The 24,107-nt window shown below is 40.9% G+C and overlaps 1 protein-coding gene and 1 pseudogene across 1 annotated transcript in view; one reads left to right on the forward strand and one right to left on the reverse strand.

Moving 5' to 3' along the window:
* PTPN1 (protein tyrosine phosphatase, non-receptor type 1) overlaps positions 1-24,107 on the reverse strand; it is a 67,354-nt gene that overhangs the window by 34,114 nt on the left and 9,133 nt on the right. The gene's annotated exons all lie outside the window — the stretch shown is intronic.
* LOC111743662 lies at positions 16,434-16,552 on the forward strand (annotated as a pseudogene).

Genomic DNA, 24,107 nt, shown 5'->3' on the forward strand with positions numbered 1-24,107 from the left:
TCTGCAAGCATGGGACCAAAAACACATGATAACTAGTTCTGAAAAAGATATTCAATAACTCAACTAGAAAAAACAAATCCACTTTGCATAAAATTTATCGTAGAGTTTGTGGTATTTTAAAGATATTTAAGTATATTTAAAATCAGAGATAACTAAAGGAATCATATGTAAAAAAGATGTTATAAATAAAAACAAGGAGAAATAAAACCAGAACAAGTAGGCAGGAAAGAACAAAAAGAGATATAGGAACCGTGAAGGAAGAGAGGCTGGAGAGGCCCCAGCACTCACCCAGACATATTCGGGTAACAGGAAAGCTGCTGATGTTAAGGATAAAGAACCTTCAAAATAAATTGCAATATCTTTTGACAGCTTAAGAGAGCTTTCACATTGTTTACTTAATTTCAACAACTCTACAGTTACGCAGCCAAATCATTAACAAAGAGGTATAAAAATGGCTTTTTCAAGTGTCACTGACTTTAAACCTTATTTTTATAGTTCTCAATAGTATCTCGGTTTTGTTTTATTTTGTTTTAAATCACTTATGTTTTCTGTTAAATGTCATGAATTTCACCTTGGGCAGAAATCAATAGGCAGAAAATGAATCAGACTTACAGTAATTGATGTCAATAAAACATATTGGAACCAGTATCTTTTTAAATGCTGAGAACCACAAAACTATTCCTGTAAGAAAACTGTCTAAAAAACTGAATCTGCTTTCACTTCTGTTTTGTTTACCTTCTGCTTTCCCTAAGGGCAGTTTAAGGATTCCAGGCCCTGGGGTTCTGGCACTTTGCCTGAGGACAGTGGTAGTTGACCAAGGACAGAAGTAGCTGGCAGACATCTGGCAGTAGAAGGTTTACACCTTCCTTTACAGGGAATCAGACTGCCAACCACCAGCTTCCTCCCTAAATGGTTAATTTCCCTAAGCTCAGTGGTCACAGGGAGAGACTTTAGGAATCCACGATATTCCTACTCCGAAATGACCGAGAACCATATTTAAAAAACTGGTATGATACTTCTGTGAATAATTTTGAGTGTGAATGGGAGGAAAACAGAATGTCAAAATGAAGCTACTTTTGGTTAAGAAGTTCTTTAATATGTCAAGAGCAGAACAAGATTCTGTTACTACAACCAAAGACAAGGCTTTTGCATTATTGTCATCAACCAAATGAGTTTTCTAAATCCTTTTTAGACATAACGTGCTCTTCCATACACCACCTGGGGGACTAGGAATGAAGGACACGACCAATGCCCGAGAGCATTATGAAGAGATAGTTCTTCAATAAGACCACAAAAACGAAGTGACCATGTGGGCAAGAGAAGAAGAGTGTGACCAAGGTCTTCCGCGTGGCTTTCCAAAGAACTCTTGTGTAGGTGCATCAGGGAAACAAGGTTTAGATTCAATTATGAGTCTTTCAATTCATCCAATTATATACTGCACGCTGCCTCTGTGGCAGGCCCTAAGGATAGGAAGATGAACAAGGACAGGCCTGCCATCGCGGACCTTGCGTGCCTTCCAGTGGGGAAGACAGCCAGATAAACAGATGCTAGGTTATGAGCCAGGTGCTGTCACATGTAACTCTTACTTGACAAACACATACATGAGTGTTCATCAAGGTTACAGAGGATGAACGGTAAAACAGACGAATTACAGCCCCTGAACAAGTGGACACTTTATCTACACCCCCACCCCCTCCCCCGACCAGGCATCGATCACTCTTGGAAAGGCAGAATGAGTAGTTCAAAACCCCAAATTCTGTCTGTGCCTGCATCTTTCTTTTTGTTCCTTCCTGTGGATTAAGTTAAGAGTCCTGGCACTGAAATGTGCCTATGAACAGCACTACCAGGCTGTACACGCAAACCTATGTGCACCATCCATTATGGGCAGGTTAATCTGTATACAAAGATTTCTCACCTTTTTTATACCCTAATCCATGAATGAGATGCAACTTGACTGACATAAAGCTAATTTAGAATGCTGCTAAACAAACAGCAAAGGTCTTAACAAACTTCAGGGCTTCAGGAAAAAAAATCTCTTTGGGTCAATTCAGAGAGGACTTACCAACAAAAAAACTAAAATCATCAGTTTAGTGAATGCTTACTATCTACCATGCCAAGATATGCTAGTCTTATCATGCGATTTCAAGAGACATAAATCCATGTGAGGCCACAGCCTGTGGTTTTCCGTTTTCTCCACTAAGAAGACATGTAATTCTTAGTGTTAACTTCAAATTCCTACTCAAGAAAGCCTATCTGAATGCAGCAAGAGAGAGCATCGTCGGAATGACTTTCCTGTCACTCGTTTTTTAAAGCAATTTATTCATAACATCAGCACTGAACAATCGTTAACTCGTGGCCTACGTCACACCTGCTCACACCTAGACAAGTGGCAACACTAGAGCAAGATGCCACTGCTCCAGTGTTTTAGAGGAAGCTTCACTTCTGGGGTTGTGAATTTTACGGGTTTGACAGATGTATAATGACATGTATCCACCATTACAGTACTATACAGAATATTTTCACTGTCCTAAATCCTTCCGTGCTCCACCTATTCATCCCTTCTCTCCCTCCAAACGCCTGGCAACCACTGATACTGTTAGTCTCCATGGTTTTGCCTTTTCCAGAAATGTCATATAGCTGGAATGATATCATACATAATCTTTGTCCACTTTCTCTCTATTAGGTTGTCTGTCTTTTCCTTAATGATATGCAGTGTTCCTTATCTACTCTGGGCACAAGGTGTGGTCACAACGCTGCAAATATCTTTCTCTGTATCATCTGGCTTTTGCTGTATATCAAACCACCCCCAAACATAGTGGCGTATAACAATTATCGCCTTGCTCATGATTCTAGAGGTTGGCTATTTGGGCTAGACTTAGCTGAGATGGCTTGTCTCTGTTCCATGTGATACTGGCTGAGTTTGAATATGCATTTGTGGTCAAATGGTAAAGTCTACAGAATTCTCAAAGGCAGCAAGAAGGAAAGGCCCAATGTGCAAATACTTTTTTATGCCTTTGCTTATGTCATGATCACCAATATATTACTGGCCAAAGCAAGTCATGTAGCCGAGGAGAAATTCAAAAGCAATTCTCTACCTCTTGATGACAGTCACACTCAGAGAGGCATGTATACAGGGGTGGGAGAAATGTGTGGTTACTTCTGCAAATGATCTAGTATTAATGGTGTCTTTTAATGAAGAGAAGTTCTTAATTTCAATGTCATTCAATTTATCAATCTTTTCCTTTATTGTTAGTTTTTTCTAGGTGTCTTGCTTATGAAACCTTTGCCCATCCCAAGTTCAAAAATACATTCTTATTGAATGTATTTTTATTGAAAGTTCATTATTATTGAAAGTTCAACTAATGAAGAAAAATATTTTCTGCATTTTAATCTGTATCTTGATTATGCCTCAAAAGGCTGGAATAAAACATAGATGACAGTAGGACACGTCCATCCCGCCAACAGCTGCTGACGTGCACAGCAAGCATAACTTTACTAAGGACACCTCACTGGGCAGCAGGCACTGTCTGCCGGACAAGGCACATGAGTGGGATCTGTCTCTTCCTGTCCTGTGTCTACCAATCTTTGAGGATATTAATGTTTTTCTCACCCATATAGGCTCTTTACATATTTTAAAGCCATTGATTCTTTGCCTGTGCTGGAAACCACTTTTCCAATTTATCCGTTGGTACATTAAAAAATTTTTATGTATGGAAAATTAAAGTGTGGGAAGATGATCATAAAACTGTCAATATAGTAACAACAGATCTGCTACTGCTAGATGGCAGGATTATGAGTGATTTTTATTTTCTATTGTTTTCCAATTTTTTTTTATAGTGAATACACATTACCTGTACAATAAAAAGTTTAAAAGTAGTTTTAAATATTTATGTATGCAAACCTATTGATCTTTTCGTTTGCAATTTCCTTTATTGCTTCTAACAGTAGAAAGTCTTTTTCCTCAGTATTCTTCCTCATTTTTTTTAAAAAAACAAACATTTAATCTTAATCCATCTGTATTTTTTCCTACATTTTCCAACTATGCCCATTACATTGCCTTGAAGTCTCATATACTATGCTAATAGGTGTTTCTTCTAGTTCGGTCATCTTAACAGTTCCCCTATGCTCAGTGGAACTTTGTGTTTGCCTGTAGCTCAAACTGTACATTACAGAGAGCTCCTCCTCCCTTGCCTTAAATTCAAATAGTAAGAAAATGCACTGCATCTGATAATTTGAATTTCATAATGAATAAATCACTATTTTTCAGAGATAGCTGAACCATTACAATCAGGTAGAGCTGCTTCTTTACGAAGATAATGCAGGCAACTGTTTAGCAAATTAAAGATCAAGAGGATAAGAGATTAAAATACAGGGAATTTAAAAAACCTACAATGGTATTCCTGTAGTTAAATGAATATTGTTACTTTGTTCTTCTGTAAGGAAAGGGCGGGCAGGGTAACTCTGGTACAAATTTTTCTCTCCCATATTAATCTGGTATGTATTTTTATGTGTATAAACTTGTAGTAAAATACAAGAAAAAAATTCAAACATTAAATTCTTTCCGTTCATCATGTTCATAAACGGGTCTCTTAAAAAAAAAAAAAAAAGCCGTTTTTTTCTAACTTCAGCTAAGGCAAATTTTATTTTATTTAGTAAATTTAATTAAAAAGCAACTTTGAGAGTAGCTACTTCAAATGCTGTCCAGCATAAACTAGCAGTATCTCAACAAATTAAATTAGTACATCTTCCCACCTCCTCAGCATGTTTAGCGAGATGGGATCTTTTTTTACAAAAGTTCTACCCCTTCCTTCTGTCCAGCCTTGAGCAACAGCTGCATGATCTTTTGGTCATCTGCCTTCTTAGAGCTGAAAGCATAAATATACAATTTCCATACAGTGAAAGGAGGCAGTAAACCTTTGATAACAACATGATCAATTTTTAGAAGCTTTTGAAGTCTGACAGATGCTAAATCCTTCCTCAAGAAGGTTTGCTCAATATCTCAATGCCACAACTACAACTATATAGGAACCAAAATCCATATACGTATTGCTAGCTACAGGCCTGGGGCCACTATTATTATACAATAACTGAGGCTACTGCGGAGGTGACATCTTTTAAAGATACTACAACTAGCTAGACGCTCTTCCTCTCAAGGCTCGCAGAATGATGACATCTAAGTTGGGCTACAGAACAAATCCCTAGGACCAAATGGAGCAATAATCGGGGTAAAGAAAGAATTTTAGAACGCTAAATCTAATGACATTTTCATGTAACGGCACTATATAAACTCAAAAAAAAAAATCACTATTAGAATGTTTGTTTTCCTACTGTGCTGAAAAGCAATCTTTACAAGATTACTCATATTAAATGGTATAAAATTTCACTGAGATATGTTCACTAGAGGACACGACAGCCAAAAAGTCAGAACTGTAAAATTCTTTTAAAGGTAATTGGTTTTACCACTCAAGTATATTCTTTTAAGCGAGCTCTTACATAAGACGTCAAAGTCAAGTTTTGAGGAAGGATCAGCTTCAAAATCAAGATCACAATACATCATTGTACTTGCTACCAATTTCTGTCCTTGCATTTCAAGTTGTGCCAAGCGTCGATGGGGCAAGGTCTTCATGGTCCCGTCCTCAATGAGTTCCCACTTACGACGGGAAGACCACCAGGGGCCACAGTGAACTCTGGTGACTAGAAAGTACTGATGATCAGAGGGGAAAGTGTTCTTCAGGAAGAAGGGAAAGGCATCAAGGTTAGCTAGGAACAATGAGAACAGCTAACTCAGGAATAACCGTGGAGCAGCCGCATCTGGTGCAGAGGAAAGACAGCGATGCTCTTGGCACTGCTGACCAGTCGCCTCCCATACCGACTTTGGTTGGTGTCAATGGGAGGAAATAAATCAGACGGCTGTGTCCAAGCTGTTTTGCCCAGTCTGTTCCGGCTCTGCTGCTTGAAAGGAAAGCTCAGCGGTGAGGGCTGGGGTGGAGAGGGGTGGCCATTCTCCACCCCAGCAACCTCAGAAGCCTGCTGCTGTGTCCCTCTCCAAGCCCTTGCCTTTCTCCAAAGGTCAGAAAGGAGACTGGGCCCACACCACACGACAGTGGCCTGCAACCACTGTCTGTGTGCCTAGACTCCTAGGGGTACACAGGACACACAGAACACTTTCTAACTTCTTGCTTCCGCTTAACGGGGCTGGACAGGCTTTCCAGAAGAGCTGATCGGCGAGCCTCCCCAGCTCAAGGGAGCAGACACTCGCTTGTCTGGCAGCGCGGCACAATCCCACAGACAGTGAGGGCTTACGGAATGAAAGTGCGAAAAGACCGGAAAGAACTAAAGTGAGAACTATGAGTTTGGAATTAAGAAAACAGATATAGCATGAGGATGACAGTGGAAAATAAAATAATGAGACTTGGAGAACTCTGTCTGCTTTCCCTCTGACCTCCTCAACAGAAAGCTCATGGATGAGTTTCCAGAAATGAGTAATTTCCTGCTATGATACCCAGGGAATGGCTGTGTGTGATAGAAACATTTCTTGGAAGAATAGGCCCCTTCTCTCTACTTCTGCAGGCAGCACCATTTTCTGATGTGGCTGGTCCATTCGCAGAGAAGCCTACATTCCATCTGAGATGGGATCCAGGCTCGCTACAACTTTCCTACAAACCTGGGAAGGAGGTCAACAGCTGGGCTATCTGGAAGGATTTTACATGGAGGCCCTCCGAGCCGGGCTGAGACTCAGTACAGTACAAAGCACTCTCAAATCAAGACACACTGGGGTCCTCCGCTGCAAAAAATATTCAGGCAGGACCGGCAAGCGCTGTCTTAGTGGCTCCTTGTGCCCGGCAGAGGTTGCCACGAAAATCAGCTCCTGACAGGTTGTACTCTGTACTTCCAGGCTGATGGGCACATCATCCCAGACCCTGGATGGTGTCATGTCCTCTCCTTGATATTTGACCTTCTTGTCCAAGTGCAAAGTAGAGGTGGTTCTAGCTCCTTTGATCCCCGACTGCTCCCTTTTAAAAAAGTATTTGTTATGATACAGGGATTTACTTCAATGAATCAGAGCTGGGGGGGGGGGCGGTTATGGGGGTGGGTACAGATGAAAGAAAAATGGGCCATGAGTTTATAATTATTGAAACTGGGTGACGGATACATAGGGGTTCATTATATTAATCTCTCTACTTCTGTATGTTTGAAGGTTTTTATAAAAGAGTCTTAAGGACTCAATTTTTTAAAAAAGTAGTGGGTAATGATATATCTAGACATGGTTTTGAGAGATTACTCTGGCTTTTTAATTCTGGGAAGATGGTGGCAGCAACTGGCAGTTTTGCACTCTCTCTGAATTTCTCCATAAAAATAAACAGCAACAAGGATAGCAAAAGGAACACAGGCAAGCCCTCAGACAAACGCAGGGACGAGGCACCCTTTGATTCTGGAAGTACCAATAAAGTGGGTACGAGTCACTTATTAAGACCCATGTGGTATCAACTTTGTGTGGGAGGAAGTAGAACCAAGACTGAACAGGTGACTCTGATAGCTCTGATGGCAATGGAAGTGTGACAGGCCAATCTGTGGTTAGCAGCCAAGCTGGGAGCAGATTCTGCAGGCTCCAATTCCCAGGCAGTGCCAGGCTCGCCCCCGCCCCAGGTGCTGGGGAAGTCTAGACCCAATGGACTCTCAAAGCTAAGCGACCAAACGTCCTACTAGGACAAAGCTCCGAGGAAAGAGGAGGCTGAGATAAAAGGTAACATGGGAGGAACAGGGGAGGCAGATCTTAGAAAGTGCAAGGTCGTCTTAAAAATCACTTCACAAAGACAACTGAGAGAGGTTGACAGCCCTGAGCTGACCCACCCCCTGATCCAGCCCTCTCTTCCTAAAACTTCAGGGGAACACTGTTCACTTAAAAATGAGCAGACAAGGGGTAGCTGACTTCCACACAGTGTTATCACATTAAAGAGAATAAGGGACAAAATAATATCCCTATGGGAAATGAAAGCAAGCTAGAAAGATGCCTGTGACAGATGAACACTGATCCAACGAGCTGAAAGAAATTAAGAAAATGACAGAAACTATGGAAGAACAACATAAATGAGAATGAGAAATCAAGAAACAAGATAACTAGAAAAAAAAAAGATTTAAAAAGAGAAGTGGAAGGAGTTAGAACAGAAATGAAAAAGATCTTTTCAGAAATGAAGACAAAACAAGGAGAAATATGAGAGCAAATAAACATATTTAATGTCTTAAAGGAAACACAATGGGGGAGTTTTTAAAAAAATTCAAAAAAGTAATTAAATAGAAATAGGTTTCTTGTACTCTAACATTCTATAAGTTGAAATTACATTTAAAGTTTTTTGAAACTATATTTAATAATTTTTCATTTACTTTTTAAACACGTGAAGTTTTAAAAATTTTTGAGAAAAGTAAAAGAAACAGATAGGCAAAGAAGATCACACAGACATAATAAGCTGATCCCCGAAGAAGGAAACCAAAGCAAGGGAACAGAGAAATATAATAAATGATTAGACTTTGAAACAGAAGGTTTAAAAAAAAAAAAAAACCCATTGGGAATCTAAGGAAAAAGACCAAGTCACTTATAAGGGAAAGACAATTAGGTTGTCAAACCCCAAGAGCAATGCTTTACACCAGAAGACAATGTAATAACATACTGAAATCGCTTAAGGAAAGAAAATACGATGCCAAGACTTTTATATACAGACAAAAATGGCCTTCGAATGTAAAGGCTGCAGACAAACTTAAGAATGCGCCCTGTTAATTTACGGATGTTGTTTCCATAAACCCTTCCTGAGGAATATGGCAGAGAATGAGTGTCCGGCAAACACAATGACTAGAGAGGTGTAGGAAAGACCTCGGCATGGGCATTAATAGTTACTAGTAGGTCTAAGACGAAAGGATGGTTGCAAAGGAGACAATGTACTGCACAATGCACAGTACAACTATCAAAAGGGAGTGTGGGAGGCAGAACAGGAAGTTTTTGAAAAGTAGAATAATCTTGCTATCGGTTTTATAGATACAAACTGAGAATCCTCAGATATCAACTGTGAATACTTCAAATCAGATGATGGGAGAGAGGGAAGGGAAGGAAGGAGGATAAACGATTACAGTCATGAGCCACTTAAGGACGGGGATACATTCTGAGAAACGTCGTTAGTTGTGCGAACATCACAGATTACACTTCCACGCACCTACATGGCACGGCCTACTGCTTGCGCACTTAGGCTACACGGTATCCACCGGTGCACCTGCAGCCCACTGTCGACCAAAATGTTGTTACGCAGAGCGAGATGGTACTAGCTAACTTCAATATCGCTCACGCAAGGGAGTCGCAGATAACAGCCAAAACCTGAGGGCACTAGGGGTATACAATACAGATGTTAGTGAAGAAGTAGCCATTAGAAAATACAAACATTCCTAAATACCACAAGACAATCATTTATAAAATTTCTCCTCGAAAATTACAAAAATAACATGTCCACTGTATAGAATACAAAGATATAATGAAAAAACTTAACCAATGTTAACTGTCTAGTAGCGTCGACTCTTTCAAACTTTTCTCAGAACACGTGCAAGCGTAAATAACAAATTCGCACTGCCTGTTTTTACATAGATAGGCTCACACACTACTCTATACTATCATCTTGTTATTCAGCCATCTAACCTACCTTCATTTACTCATGTTGTTTTAACCGGGTTTTCTATGGGTATCAATCACATTGGCAAATAGAATAAATCTGTCACTCCCAATAGTTCAGCAATAACTTAATTTTCTTATCTTGTGACTTTACCTAGAACCACCAAAACCATGTCAATAAAAGCTGTTAAAAACAAAGTTAAAAACAACCTCAGCACTTTTAACAGTTAGGTCTGTTAAACAGGTTCTCCTGTTTAAGTAACTGCCTTCGATTCTTATGTTATCACATAAGTTTTAGTTATGAAGAGCCGTTGTGGAAGGCCAGCTGAAACTCAACAGTTATTTGTCATTAGAGAGAGACCAACCTCCACTCAGAGAGGCTATTTTGGACGGAAAGAGCTCCCTTTTCTCACTACCCAGAATCCAATCTGACAATCACACCTAACTAGTTTTTTTCAGGTCCTTTCCATTTGCTTGGATAGAGTCCCCTGGCAGTTTATCTCCTGCTTTTAATTTTTTTCCAGGCGACTATCGGGTCGATGTGCTTTCAGCTCCCCCAAACAACTTGATGACCAGCATCAATCGTCTTGGCTTCTCTCCCGCTCTCCTTATGCTCTCTGAACTCAGTTACTCTAAAACGACTTTCTTTTTATTTTCATACGTCTAGTGTTTCTTTCCTTTTTACACCCCGAAACTGGAAATTGAGGGTATTTTCTGATTATAAAGGTAATTTATTCTCATTTAGAAAACTCAAAGCACACACTGAAAACCAGATCACATGTGAAAATCATATGACCACTGAAAATCAACTGACCACCCCCCACCCCCCGACACACACACCCACACACACACCAAGGGTGGTGAGTATTTTTTGGTTGTTTCTCCTGTGGTTGGGGGAAGGGGCTGTCAGTGGATAGCCAATCTCCTACCATCTGGGAAGCATATTCACTCAAGATTAAGAGCAAAAATCTCAAAGCCTCCTTTGTTACTGGTACTTTCCCTGTACGTTTACTTTTCTACTTACTCTGCTCTGCTTAATTTACAGGCCACTTGACATTTATATCACTGTCAGGCCTTTTCATACATTGTTGATACTTCAGTCCATTTTGAATGACACTAAATGGTTCTCTTTTGGTTAGAAACCATCCAGAGTATCTTCGGGCAGCCAGCTCAGGAACTATAAACTGGCTAAATTGTCTACAATAATCAGTCTGGTAAAGTACATCAGACTCACAATTGTTCTCAATCTATTTCTTTTAAAAGTAGCTGCTTTCTTAGGCTTAGAGAAAACATATGAGGGCATGAAAGGGATATACGTTTAGGGGAGGGGATATCTTTTGAGGGAAAAAAACTAGAACAAAATCACATTAAAAATAGTATTACGAATACAACAGTCTATGGAAAACAAACAATGCACACGTAAATGAGTACCAGTAAAACTGAGGAAATCTGAAAAACGTGGCACATTGTATCGATGTCCATATCCTGGTTGTGATATCGCACTAATTTTGCACAACACGGTGAGGGTGGGACTGGGCAAAGTATACAAGGGATCTCTCTGTATTATTTTTCACAACTGCACATAATACTACAATTATCTCAGCGAAAATTTCAATTAAAAATACAATTGGCAGAGTAAAGACAAAATGTTTATAGTATTTGTATCATGTAGTGATAGGAAAAAGTAAACTTTTTTTTCCCCCCACACTAAATGTAATCACTTTATAATACAATACATAAGATTAGTGATTACGGGACTGTTCAACAAATCATGGGATTCTAGTATAAGATAAGTTCTTAATTTTTAATACTGGATAAACCAAGGGGCACTACTACCTTCTACCAGTGAATAATTAGCATCCAGAAGTCACTATCCCAGGAGGGGATGTCCTCTTGGAGACCAATGCTCCCCATATCCGCCTCCCGTGTTCTTGAAAACTGCTAAGCCACTTCTACCTGCAAGTCTCGCCCATCGCAACCTTCAGGCCTCACTTAAGCATCCAGGGACTACTTCAAACCAGCTCAAAGCCACTTCGTCGACACATTCTTTGTACTTTTCTCCCTCCCAGCACTTCCTCCACAATTAAAATGAGTCAGTTGTGTGACTGTTCCATTCTGTCTCCCTCCTATAAAAGAGACCACGGGCACGTGTTCCTGATCACCCCCGCACCCGTCAGTGCCTGGCACTTAATGAATTAAGTGCCAACATAATTTATATCAATTTATAGACGACCATCATCTATAGGTAGATTACTCTCAGGTGCTGAGTCCCTCATGTGGTTTATTCCACAAATATTTCTGGCAATTCTTATATGGCAATTCTGTAGTTAGCTAGGAAGCAAAACTGCATGTAATTAAAATTAACCTTGCGAAGCTTTAGATATATTAAAGCCCAGCTCTTAACCTCTTTTGTTTCCTTCAACTGTAGCCCCACTTTATCAGGATATCAGGACAATGTGGTAACGCAAGGAATTTAGCCCTTTTCTCCTCTGGGGAGGGGAGGGGGTAAGGGCGCTACATACAGTTTAACTGAGGAAAGTTTAGTGTGTATACGCTATGATTCCACGAGGTGATGCGAGGCCAGGCGCCATGGTACCTTAGATGCCGAGGATACGAAGATGTGAAAGACAAGATCCCATATTTCTTGAGATTCACATTCTAGCTCAGAAGAAAGTCATATATAAGCAACAGAATAAAAATATTAATTCATATAAAATGTTACTAAGTGTTGAAAAGGATTAGCTTGCTGCAAAAAGGGCTTTTTGGCCTGTCAGAAACTGGGTATGTTCTAGTAGCTTTCTGTAACCAAGTCCCAATTTTCCCCTAAGCAGACGGATTCCTCAGGTGGATCAGGGCAAAGTTAATGTGTTCACAGAGGCAACAGGAAGGCATAGTGATACTTCCCACGGTACCAAAACAGGGGAATTTAATAGAAAAGTTGGCTAAGTGTGGGAGGCACGTGCTCCACTGAGGGTGACTGGTGGTGGCTCAGGAAGATACAGCAACAAGGACGGAGACTGCAGTGTGTGGTGACAGTGTGGGGGTTGAGGGGGGGGGAACTAGCGAGGAGAATTGGGCCAGGAGAGCTGGGAAAATACCTCATGCATCTGCACCTGCGTTAAGCACCTGTGTCAGGTAAGGCCGAGGAATCTGGACATTATACTCTTAGCAGTGCAGAGCTGCCAAAATTTTCAAGTAAGACAGTGACTTCATTTCTCACCCCAGGAAAGACAGGGTGGAAATGAAGAGGCTGGGCTGCTGGCGACTGTAAAAGGCCAGAGGTGAGGGAGGCCTGAACCAAGGCAAGGGAAGAGGGTCAGGAGAGAGGAAAGGGTTCAGGTGCACGGTTCAGGACTAAAGCTGGAGGATTGGGTAAGGGTAAAGAGTTGAAGATTATTTTGGTTCTGAGTTAGTGCAACTAAGAACAGATAATATATTAACTTGTAAACATAAGTGTTAACTGATTTTATAATTACTCAATGGATTTCTAAATACAGAAAAAAAAATGCTTAGTGGTTAAAAAAAATCAAGCTTACCAGACCAGATAAAGCAGTGCTCTACATTACAAAATATATCCTCTAAATAAAAGCATGAGAAAGTGTACAGAAACCCATTTTATATATAAAAAAAAAAGTATTAGAAAATTTATAAAATTTTATGGGTAACCCACTTCTGATATATTTTAAAAGAATGTACCATATTTGCAGAGGTAAAAAAAAAAATAGCTTAAGTGCTTGAGTGATTTTCTGGCAAAAATAATTATTCTTCAGAAGAACTGCCAGTAAATTAGAGAGAAAATTTAAAGTCTCATTTGAGTAAAATCTGCTAAAAGCAGAAAGTGCTGTTTCATATGACAGCTTTTATGGTGAGACTACCCCCCCCCACCCCACCTTCTGTGCTCATAATTATTAAGGGAAAAAAATGCCAGAAACTTCCATCGCACTATGCCAGAACGCGCTTATGGAACAATCTGTAGTTCTGGGGAACAGCCATGTTCCACCTCCAGCCCCACCTGACTCATCTCGGTTACAATGATGCCAGACTGAACCTTTCAGAAGTGGTACATCAAACCTTTCTGGGTGGGGGTGGGTGTGTGCGTGGGTGTAGACGGGTGCCCCTTTCTGCTGAGAAGTGAAAGAGCAGCTGTCAAGCCAGGGACAAAAGTATGTGAACGAGCAGAGAGCCTCCAGCCCTGCTCTCCACAAGTCGGTTTAAAAGCACGAGCTTAAGTGGAAACACCCCAGGCCTGCTCTCCACAGCGAACAGCCCAGCGCCCTAGGATCTCGGCAGTGTTTGGCTGAGGACAAAAATGGGGTATAGGTTGAGTGCCCACTGCGGGGGATGTGACATTTACGGGAGAAGAGAGCTCTAGAGACAAATTATTTTTTCACAACGCTGCCAGGGCCAGGCCCTGTGGTGCCATTCACATCCTCCCCCGGGACCTGTGTGCTCTGACTGCCTTATGCTGCTAGTCCTTTGTACCGTGTGAAGCATGAATCGAGCCATAAGAGACCATGGAGATGAACGACTTAAAGGTTTATCTGGTCTCCTGGCAGAAGACATCTTGGACTCTGAAATACTGCAGTGGATGGTTTTGGAGAATTTAAGCAGGAAGCTCACTGTATGGTTTCATGTATAGCCATGAAAAGGTCTTATCTGAAAACTAATCTTATATTAAGAAATATAACCAAGGGAGGTGATACTAATTATAAAAGCTGTTATTTTCTGCCATATGATATACAACAGAAGAGAATGAGATTGAAATACCTTCATAGTTTATAAAGATTAGTCATCTGTGATTCTATTATTTTCTCATGTCAAATTAACATATGATAACTCTGCTGCAACATTTAATTTAGAAAACCTCTGAAAGACTATATATTTAGTTCAAAAACAGGAGACTCTGATAGGATATTCGTTTGTAGACAAGAGGCAAAAACTCTCAATAGCAAAAAAAAAAAAAAAAAAAAAAAAAAAAAAAAAAAACCCAAACAACAACAACAAAAAAAAACAGTAACTAAGGAAGAAATAGACCAATGCCCGGGGCCCCCAGAAGAAAACAAACAGGGGTAATAAAGAGACAGCCAGACCCAAGAAGTGTCCCTGGGCGCTGTCATTGCGCTCCAGCCCCAGAAACTCCAGCCTGATCGTATTCCTCATGGCCCTCTGCCTCCAGCACCCCGAATCCATCATATCCTCCACAGTCCATGGAGGTCCATCCAGACTTACTTGGCAGTGAGGAGAAAGCAAGTCCAGTGCCAGGGTTGCATGGGAAGAGGATATGTTAATACATATCCATACCCCCACTGTATACCTACACAAATATACTATACCCCAGATCAAACTCAGATGGTTTTTATTCATAAAGTCACTATTATATGTAATATTACATATCATATGTAGCAATCATCACTGTGTATAGTAATTCTACGGGGAAATTTCATATGATCTTAATAGGAATACTTCAGGTTACTGCATATTAAATATGTTCCATGGGTGAGCTTGCAACTTAACCACCATTCATGACACTGATTCTACAGAAAATACATTCAGAGTCCCAGACAACTAACTTTCAAACTTCTGAAGAAGACACACTTGTGTACTAGGGCTTGTCCGTACTTTCAAGCTTGGTTACCATTTTGACTCCATTTTGGCCAGAAAATCCATCTGGACATTGTTCCTGTGAAGTGACCCAAATAAGATCTAAGGGGATACCTTGGACAGTAACAACCTTTGAACCTCACAAGCCAGGTACTCGGTGACACATAAAACTACCCATGCTTTTACCCAAAGCCCATGGATTTAAAAAGGACTATATGCAGATATCGAAAAATAAAAACGGAAACTCATAAACACAAATTTTGCCACAAGATGACCTTGTCTATTTTACTGGCCATTGTAGTTCGTTTTCGGCTGTTCTTAACAGCTCCAACTCGCTGGAACCTCGATGGGGATACGCCTCTATCGCGTATCCTCTTCAGCTGGCACTGGGAGATCATAGATACGCCATTAAATACAGAAGTGGAAAGGAACTGCAGACAAATTAGACAGCAGGAGAAGCAGTTTATTGCTAGTTTGCAGTCTGGCGAATGTCACGAGGTGCACAGGGAGAGAACCCACAGAGTTTGGTTACCATGTCTATAGCCAGCACCACATGCCCCATATCCTTTTAGGGAAGTAGCCCCAAGAGCTAATGTGTGGGTGATTGCTCGTGGTGGCTGTGGTGGCCGTGGGGAAAGAGGGTGGTGAGAAGAAGGAGGGAGGGAGGGAGCAACAAGACGGAGAGTATGACTGTGGGTGGGGACTCAGTCACACAGACTTCAACATGACGACCGAGTAAGTGTGCCTGAATCCAGCACACAGGAACACAAAGGCTTACCGCTTCCCACGCGACCTGCAACACGTTTTCCAAGACTCCTGCCGACAGCCCTGTCTTTAAAGCTTTATTTCTACCTTGTTCTCAACTGCTCAATCTCTGGCCTTCGAACTTGTTAAAAGGCATTTTTACATTTAAGAAAATCTCAGGAAATAACACTGAGGATTCAGAACCACTGCTCCGACATGAACTGTCTATTCTGTTGAAACTCAGTTACCCTGATGCAAAGCTGTCCCGGAGCTTCAGGGAGGCAGCGTATCTGGAGGAAAGGACACTGGACCAGGAGTAAAAGGGTCCCCTTCTGGTCGTAGGTCTGCTCTGTGACCACTGAGGACGCTGGATCTCACACCTTTTGAAAAAACAATCCTATCATTTACCGCAGTGACTTGTCTTTAAAATAGGTAACAGAACTATGGCCATGCCACCCTGAACAAGCCCAATCTCGTCTGATCTCAGAAGCTAAGCAGGGTCGGGCCTGGTTAGTAGTTGGATGAGAGACCGCCTAGGAAGACCAGGTGCTGTAGGTGTAAAAAACAAGGGCCTGTAAGCCTGACAAGGTTCTTGCAATCTGTGAGGTCAACCAAGGGTTGCCTCGCCTAAAAAAAAAAAGAAATATTTTTTAAAAATTAAAATAAAATAAAAGAGGTAACAGAAGAGTGCTCTGCAAATTGTGAAACTCGGTGCTTTTATTCTCAATTTACTTACATTCATATAAAATTTCCAGTTTAAAAGACAAACCTAAAAAAAAAAATCAACTATAAAAAGCCAAACCAACCCTAAGTATCCCTTCTTAACCAGACTAGACATGTCATTCTGCTCCAACATGTGAAGCCAAGCTTGCCTAGGCAAGAACAAGACTTTTACATTTATTTTTATTCCTCTCTTCCTCTTCTCCATTCAAATATCACCCATTCCAGAAGATGAAAGATCCAGAAGACGAAAGAAAAGTTAAAATGCGCAAGTAATAGAATAATCTTCCGGGCTGAACCAAGGATAATATGTTAAGAAGAAAGCTAAAAAAAAACCAAAAAACAAAAAACCCCACAAAAACACAATGATTTCGTTTCAGATGCAAATGCTTCACCTGCCCAGATCTTTTCTGCTGTGAACCTTTTGGCAAGATCAAAATCTCGGGAAATTCCAAACAAGTGAAACTCTAAAGCAAATTAGGAAAAAGGATCTGACTTTAGAGTCTAAGAAGGCTCCTCCCTTTCTTGTCTGGTTCTTCACTTCTAGAGAGGACCACCGAATCGACCACAAAATCATATGCTAACAAGAGCTTTGCTTCCTGCAAGTTGACAGCTGTCTGGCTTTTAATAAACGCCTCTATTTCCTGTCAGCATTGGTCAGTCCAAGCTACCAAACCTATGAAGTCTGAACAAGAAAGACTCTCACACCGCTGATGTCTCTGGTACTTGGCCAGCACACTGGAACACAAGAGCTAAGAAACCACAGGGAAATCGCCCTTCAAAGGGGCATGGTCTGTGCATGGCACAGAAGCAGGACTGGCTGAGGAAGACATGGACGGATTACAGATGAGACTTAGTTCCATCAAAAAAAAATATATATATATATCTCTGGGATTAGGCCCCCTGAAATGAAGTCTGACTACACACAAAGCACTGTGAGGGAGACACTAGGAATTACACATGGTTCTTGCTCAGAAGGGGCTTCTAATCTCACTGGGGAGGTATGCCGCATAGAGAAAATTAATAACAAAGTGTGTGCTAAACTGATGGTGAGTCAAAAACACATGATTCACACAGTACCATAACCTTGGTGCCTCCCTATCAGTTTCCAATTCATGACCCTTCTAAATAGCATAGCTCGTCTCTTCATTCAGGAACTACTTATTTGGTCCTCTCGATATGCCAGGGCACATTACTGGGTACTAAGAGATGCAGATGACTGAAGCAAAAGCAGTCCTGCTCCTTCTAAGACTTGACAGGTTACTTGGCAATAGGATAAGTAAACAAGTAATTAGAGAACAATAGATATAGATATAGTATATCACACCAAGAGCTATAAAAGGGGGAGGTACAGGGGCCAATGGGAGGACTGGAAGAGGCACCTAACTTGGACCTGGGGAAAGGGGAAAGCAGAGGACACAGTCTCAGGAAGGATGCCTCAGATGTGACTGGAAGGAAGAACAAGAATTAGTGAGACAGAATGTTCCAGGCAGAGGAAACAGTATATGCAAAGGCTCTGTGAGAGACAGAAAGCATCATCATTTCAGGAACTAGAAGCTGTACTGGGGGAGCAGGAATACGTATGCACACGCCCTGAATTCAAGGGCCATTACTACTTCCTGGGTGAGTGAAGGAGACTGCTGAGGGAGGACCAAGGGTCAGGTGACAGGAACAGCGTGGGGAGGCCCCCGAGGAGCTCCCCCAGCAGAGGGGCAGAGAAGCAGCCCGAGAGTGAGAGTTAGGACTAACCAGAGAAAGAGGAGATATAAAAGGAAGAAAACAGGAGAAAGAGAGAGTTACAGAAACCAGAATTAGGGAACATTCAAGAAGCAAACAGAGGTCAACCATGTTGAATGGTGCTATGTTAGGGATGCAAACTATCCACTGGAATAGCAACAAGGAAGCTAATAGTGACCAGTCAAGAATTGTTTTTAGTGGCTTGGTAGGGTGGAGCCTAACTTCTCTGGGTGAGAAGTGACTGGAAGGTAAACAATGGACACAGTGACCTAATTATTCCCAACATTTTGACTGGAGAACGAAACAATATGGTAGTGGCTGCAGGGAGAGTCGTAGCTGGAGGAGGCCTGAGGATGTTTAAATGGTCCAAGTAAACTGGTAACAGAAAGGGAGGGCTTAAGATACATAACGAAAAGAGTCTCTGTGTCTCTGTGCCTGAGTAGGTGAATTTGGGAATTTGGCGGGGGCGCGGGGGGCGGGGAATGTCAGAAGCACAGATATAGGGGCTGCCTTAGACCAGAACGGCTCCCTTTTCCTTGCAAGAAATGAGGTCGAAAGGATGGCAGATAAGCTTTAGATCTGAGGGCCAGAGCTGAGGGAGACAGATTCGAGGTTAAAGACTGGATTTCCAGGGGCTCAAACTGCAAGATGGGGAGCTTTCCTCTAGCAGCACTCTAGAGCCTGAGCCAGGGGAGAGAAAAGCGGGTGGCTGGCCTGGTCCAGAGCTACAGCGAGTCAAGTATACTGATGGCAAGAAGATGGGCAAAAGGGCCAGGAGTGTTGGACAGGCAGCATTTCGAGTGACTGACCATGGTCTCAGCTGAATAATAGTGGGAAATGAGGACGCAGGGTCAGGAAAGAAGCGGCCGGAAATCTGGATGCAGCAGAAAACTCAACCCGGAGTGTTTTCACTGTCCTCAGCAAATCTGAAGACGAAGCATAATCAATGAACTGGGGATCTTATCCAGAGTTTGGACTTCTAAAAAGGATGCCTTTTAATAATTTTTTCTTATTCACCGCCCCCATCTTAAAAACAATTGCTTCCCCCTGCAATATTGTGACCATTTAATGGCTATGTTTCAGCAATTCTGTTGAGAGCCTTGTGGGTCACTGTCTTTCTACTCTGCACATCTCCTTCAGCTATGTATGTTCTATCGTACCCACTCAGTGACATGTAAATGACTCCAATATAAAACTAGAAGGAGGAAAAAACCTCACAATTAATCATTCCCCCCACCATTAAAAGGAAAATAGTCAAAGCTTCTTTTATTCTATTTTGTCATCCATTGGCAACGAAAACTCTCCCCTTTTCAAATCTTTAATGACTAGTAATCAGCAATTACTTTCTAAAAAATTGAATCCAGGACTATTTCTATACATAATCTTCATAGCTAGAATTAGAATAAAGAAAAAAAAAAAAGACATTTCCACAACTTCATTGGTTTGCAGATATCTAACCCTGACTGCTTCTATATGGCAAGAAAAGAAGTTAGTAAATATGTGAATGGAAAACAGGAAACTATCAGTAAATCATTCAGAATTCTCAAGGTGATAATTCTGCATTTAAATTGAAGCAATCATAAAGTCGTAGAATTTGTAAAGATATCCAAAATGTTAAAATGCCTAAAAAATTAAAGACTATCACTTAGCCATTTAAAAGTAGAATAATTATCAGTAAACTTATTTTACAAGGTACCTGACTTGAAAGAACCATTCAACTAAAGCCATCTGTGTACCAAACACTGCTGATAAACAGACCACATAAAGGGATATTCCAGCCAATATCATTAAAAATATTCTTTAAAATTCACGATGAATAAATAGACCTTTATTCTCAGTGTCAGCTGCAAATCAGGGGGCTAACCACATATTTTCAATTTATTCTTAGTGAGTCAGGCTTATATTTAAAGATTCTTTAAAAATATTTTACGTATTAAAATATAATTCTGCTTTTGTGCAGACTAAAGAGTATCTGCACATATACTTGGATAAGAAAAATAAAACTCTTTACCCAAAAGTTATCAGTTCCTTGCAATGAATACTGTATGACCCGCCTACTAAGTGCAACGCACTGTGGTTGGTACTCTAGGGCTACAAAAACTGATGAGGACACAAACACCTTCCTGGGGAAGACACCTACATAGATGACTTCACTACACGGTGGTGTGAGGTCAATGCCACAATGTAATCTCCACTACGTCCATACCCTGTTAGAAGGGTTCAGAGGTCATTATCACAGTCAAGGTGAGAAGTAATGGCAGAAGAAATAGAAAAGAAGGGAGAGAAGAAAAATGTATATACTGAGAGAGACATGCTTATGAATTGTGTGTGGAGGATGGGAGCAGGAGGATTAAGACCGAAGAAGAAGAAAATTAAATATGCTCCTATGCTTTCAAGCTTAAGAAATGAAACACTTTGAACGCAGAAAGGCCAAGAGGTGCAAGCCCCATTAGGGGTCCAGAGACTATACGGGGCTCATACCTGCTTGCCTCTGGAATCTTCACTTAGACATTACTTTCATAGACTATCTGTTTTTCCTGCTCCCAATCCCAATCAGCCACCTCTTCTTGAGTGTCCCCACAATACCTGGGCCTAGGCTACGCATCTATTCAGCCCCTTTCCTGACTAGACGATTAAGCTTCTTAAGAACAAGGACCAAATCTTGCTCAGCACTTATGCTCACTCCCTAGCACAGAGCCTGGCACCTAGTACCTGCTCACGTATTTGCTGAATAACTGATAGAAGGGACTCTGCCTGCAAGGAGCTTACGATCTAGAGCAGAAGTGAAATGAACGATGGATGAAAAGCTTCATGGTGAAACTGGTCATCAGTTACAGATTTTAATTTCATATATATAAAAATGTATAAAGTGGCTGTGCCATCATGTCACATGATTCAGGAGTACTAGAACACTGAGCTGGTTTTGTCCTTTTGGGATTCAGCTTTGGCGGAAAAGGTACAAAATTAGGAACAAAGACCTTAATTATTTTATAATGGTAAAGTATCATCCTCACCTACTGCTTGTTCTAACTTGTCATATACAACATACCTCTACAGAGTAACAGACGTTCAAGAAGGATCGAAGAATAAGCATGTCCTACAATATGTACTGTATTGCTAAAGCAACACGTGTTCTTTGTACCTAGATATTTACTTTTGTCACGGCTGTCGTTAACTTCATCTCTTGATAGAGGATAAGGTGGAAAAACAATGCAATCGTGAGCTCAGACACTTGACAAATGGTCTCCCCAATCACAAAGCAAGTCATTAAAAACACTGCTTCTTAGATGATTTTTCAGTGTAAGCATATTTGGGTAAGGCATTCTTTTTTTTTTTAATCAATTCCCATAGGGACCATCCAATTCAATTTCCAAGTTGGTCATCAAAAAGAGTTCGTGGAAATAACTGGACATGGGACAAAAATACAGTCACAGTCAATTGCCCAAGGCGGAAAAAAAATGGTGGCAGCTTCCAGCTTCCTCAAGACAGCAGAAGGGGGCTAAGGATGAAAAGAGAAGGGGAAGGGAAGGGAGGAAAGAAGCGTCTGGCTAATGATTTGATCCTGAATTTTAATGTCAAGGGCGCTCTCTCAGGCATTTTCACAGTAGCCACAAAACCTTTAACTCTAGCTAGTCTTCCCTTGCTTTAACTTCATCAAATGATAGTACACTAACTACTTACAGGGTAAACACCTTTGTAAAATTATCTTAATTATAACGTTAACATCAAACTCCAAGGAAAAAACCCAGCCTGGAGTAGAGGTTGCAAACTCAAGTGCGTCCAAGGGCCGGGTAACACACATAATTGAGGACAGTGTGACCCGCCACGGAGCTGTAGTAAACTACAGAACACATGTGTCTGTCCAGCAGAAGCAAGTGTCCCCCAACTCAGCAGACCACTGCCAGGGTGGCCCAGGTTTACAGGATTTTAAGAGAAGACAGAAATCCAGATTTGTATGTGGTTTCTCTTGATTTATAAACAATGGCCAACATTTAAGCTCCTCTATTTTAAAAACACTGTGTGGACCAAGCAAAATATGACGGAGGGTGGCCAATTTGTGACATCTAGGTAAGAAGTCAGAAAACTGGGCAAAAGTCAAAATCTACAAATGATCTCTTCCTTTGTCCTAATAAATCAGGAAGGTTTAGCACAACTCCTTGTCCCTCTTTGTATCACAGTGAGCATGTAAAGCTGGCTTCAGGACACGGGGGACCTCGGGCAGAGAAGAACATCCCAGCTCTGACACCCAATTGTCCTTCTAAATCATTTCCTGCTATTAAAGACCAATTTATGGTGTATAAAAAATGCTACTGCAAGCAAAGCACTTTGCACAGTGCCTGGGGCACATAACAGAATTCAATAAATGTGAGCTATTATTGGGTTTTATTATGAATGAGGGTAGAACAGGGATCAGAACTGTGCATTTCTTCCTTGAATGAAAGATTTTAGTCCAATTACGAAACCTAAAAATCCTCTTTAGATATGAGAAAAATTTCAAAGGAAACTGCATTCACCAATTGGCATTTGGCAATTTTATAAAATAATTTGACTTATGCCTTCATAGGACATTCTATTATTTTTTTAAGGGCATAAAAATGGATTTTTAAAGTTTTGAGTTAATATAAAATTTTAAAGTTCTATCCCACTTTTAGATAAGGGGGGTCACAGAGCACACAAGGCTACCGAATCCAATGTGAACAGGATGTGCAGCCCCAACTTCCTGGCTCCTCATGTGACCAGGTCACTGTACAATGTTAGATTCAAGTCGTGCTGTTAAGGCTATCTGGTCCAATCACCCCATTTTAGGGATCCTGTATGTAACTCCTTCCACAAGAGTCAAAGGCAGACTCAGAACCCAAACCCAGTACTCTTTTTCCATTACCTCACAAGTCCCTGGAGACATGTAAGTTCAAGATGGTTGGTTAAGGGTAACAGGGCAGCCCTGAACTGATGCTTTGAAACAAAACCGCTCCGTGTGAAACCAGTAACCAGTAATGGAGACAGGTACAAAGCCCAGCCTTTAGGAGCAAAAGGCTCTGTCAACTGTAGACACAGGGCCGGGACACTTCCCTATCCACAGCCAATCAGAGCCTTGCTCTGATACATCTCAGGGTGGGTCAGAATCTTTTAAAAATCCTCTAATATCAGCTATGGCCCTTTTGTTCCAAGCCTCTATGAAAGAATCTACTTTATTTGCTGGGAAAGTAGAGTCATTAAGCAAAGGAATCAATGATTTTCAAATAATGTTACTATGCTCCAAACGTATGCTTCAAACTGTCCAACTTCCAGAGCACTGAGAAGTATTTTCTGAAATGTAGCCAAATGTAGAATATAGATTGTGTCCTACATTCGAAATTTGTCTTTCTAGAAAGCGTGTTTTAATGTCAAAGGATATAAAGCAAGCTGTGAATAAGAGACTAAAATTAGCTCAAACCACAAATAACCTAACATACTTATCACTTCCTTATGATCAACCTACAAAAATCAAACACTAAAGGCATTTATAAAACTAAAAATGTGATGCCAATTTAATCCTTTAACTTCAGCTGTATCCTTACTTCCTTCTAAAACGGAGCTGGCATGTAACATTACCAAAAAATGACATTTTATTAATTTGGAGGCAAGTACAAGGGAAACCATTAGAGCTAAATCTTGC

The sequence above is a fragment of the Pteropus vampyrus genome, unplaced genomic scaffold (assembly GCF_000151845.1).
Source record: "Pteropus vampyrus isolate Shadow unplaced genomic scaffold, Pvam_2.0 Scaffold117, whole genome shotgun sequence".
NCBI lineage: Eukaryota > Metazoa > Chordata > Mammalia > Chiroptera > Pteropodidae > Pteropus > Pteropus vampyrus.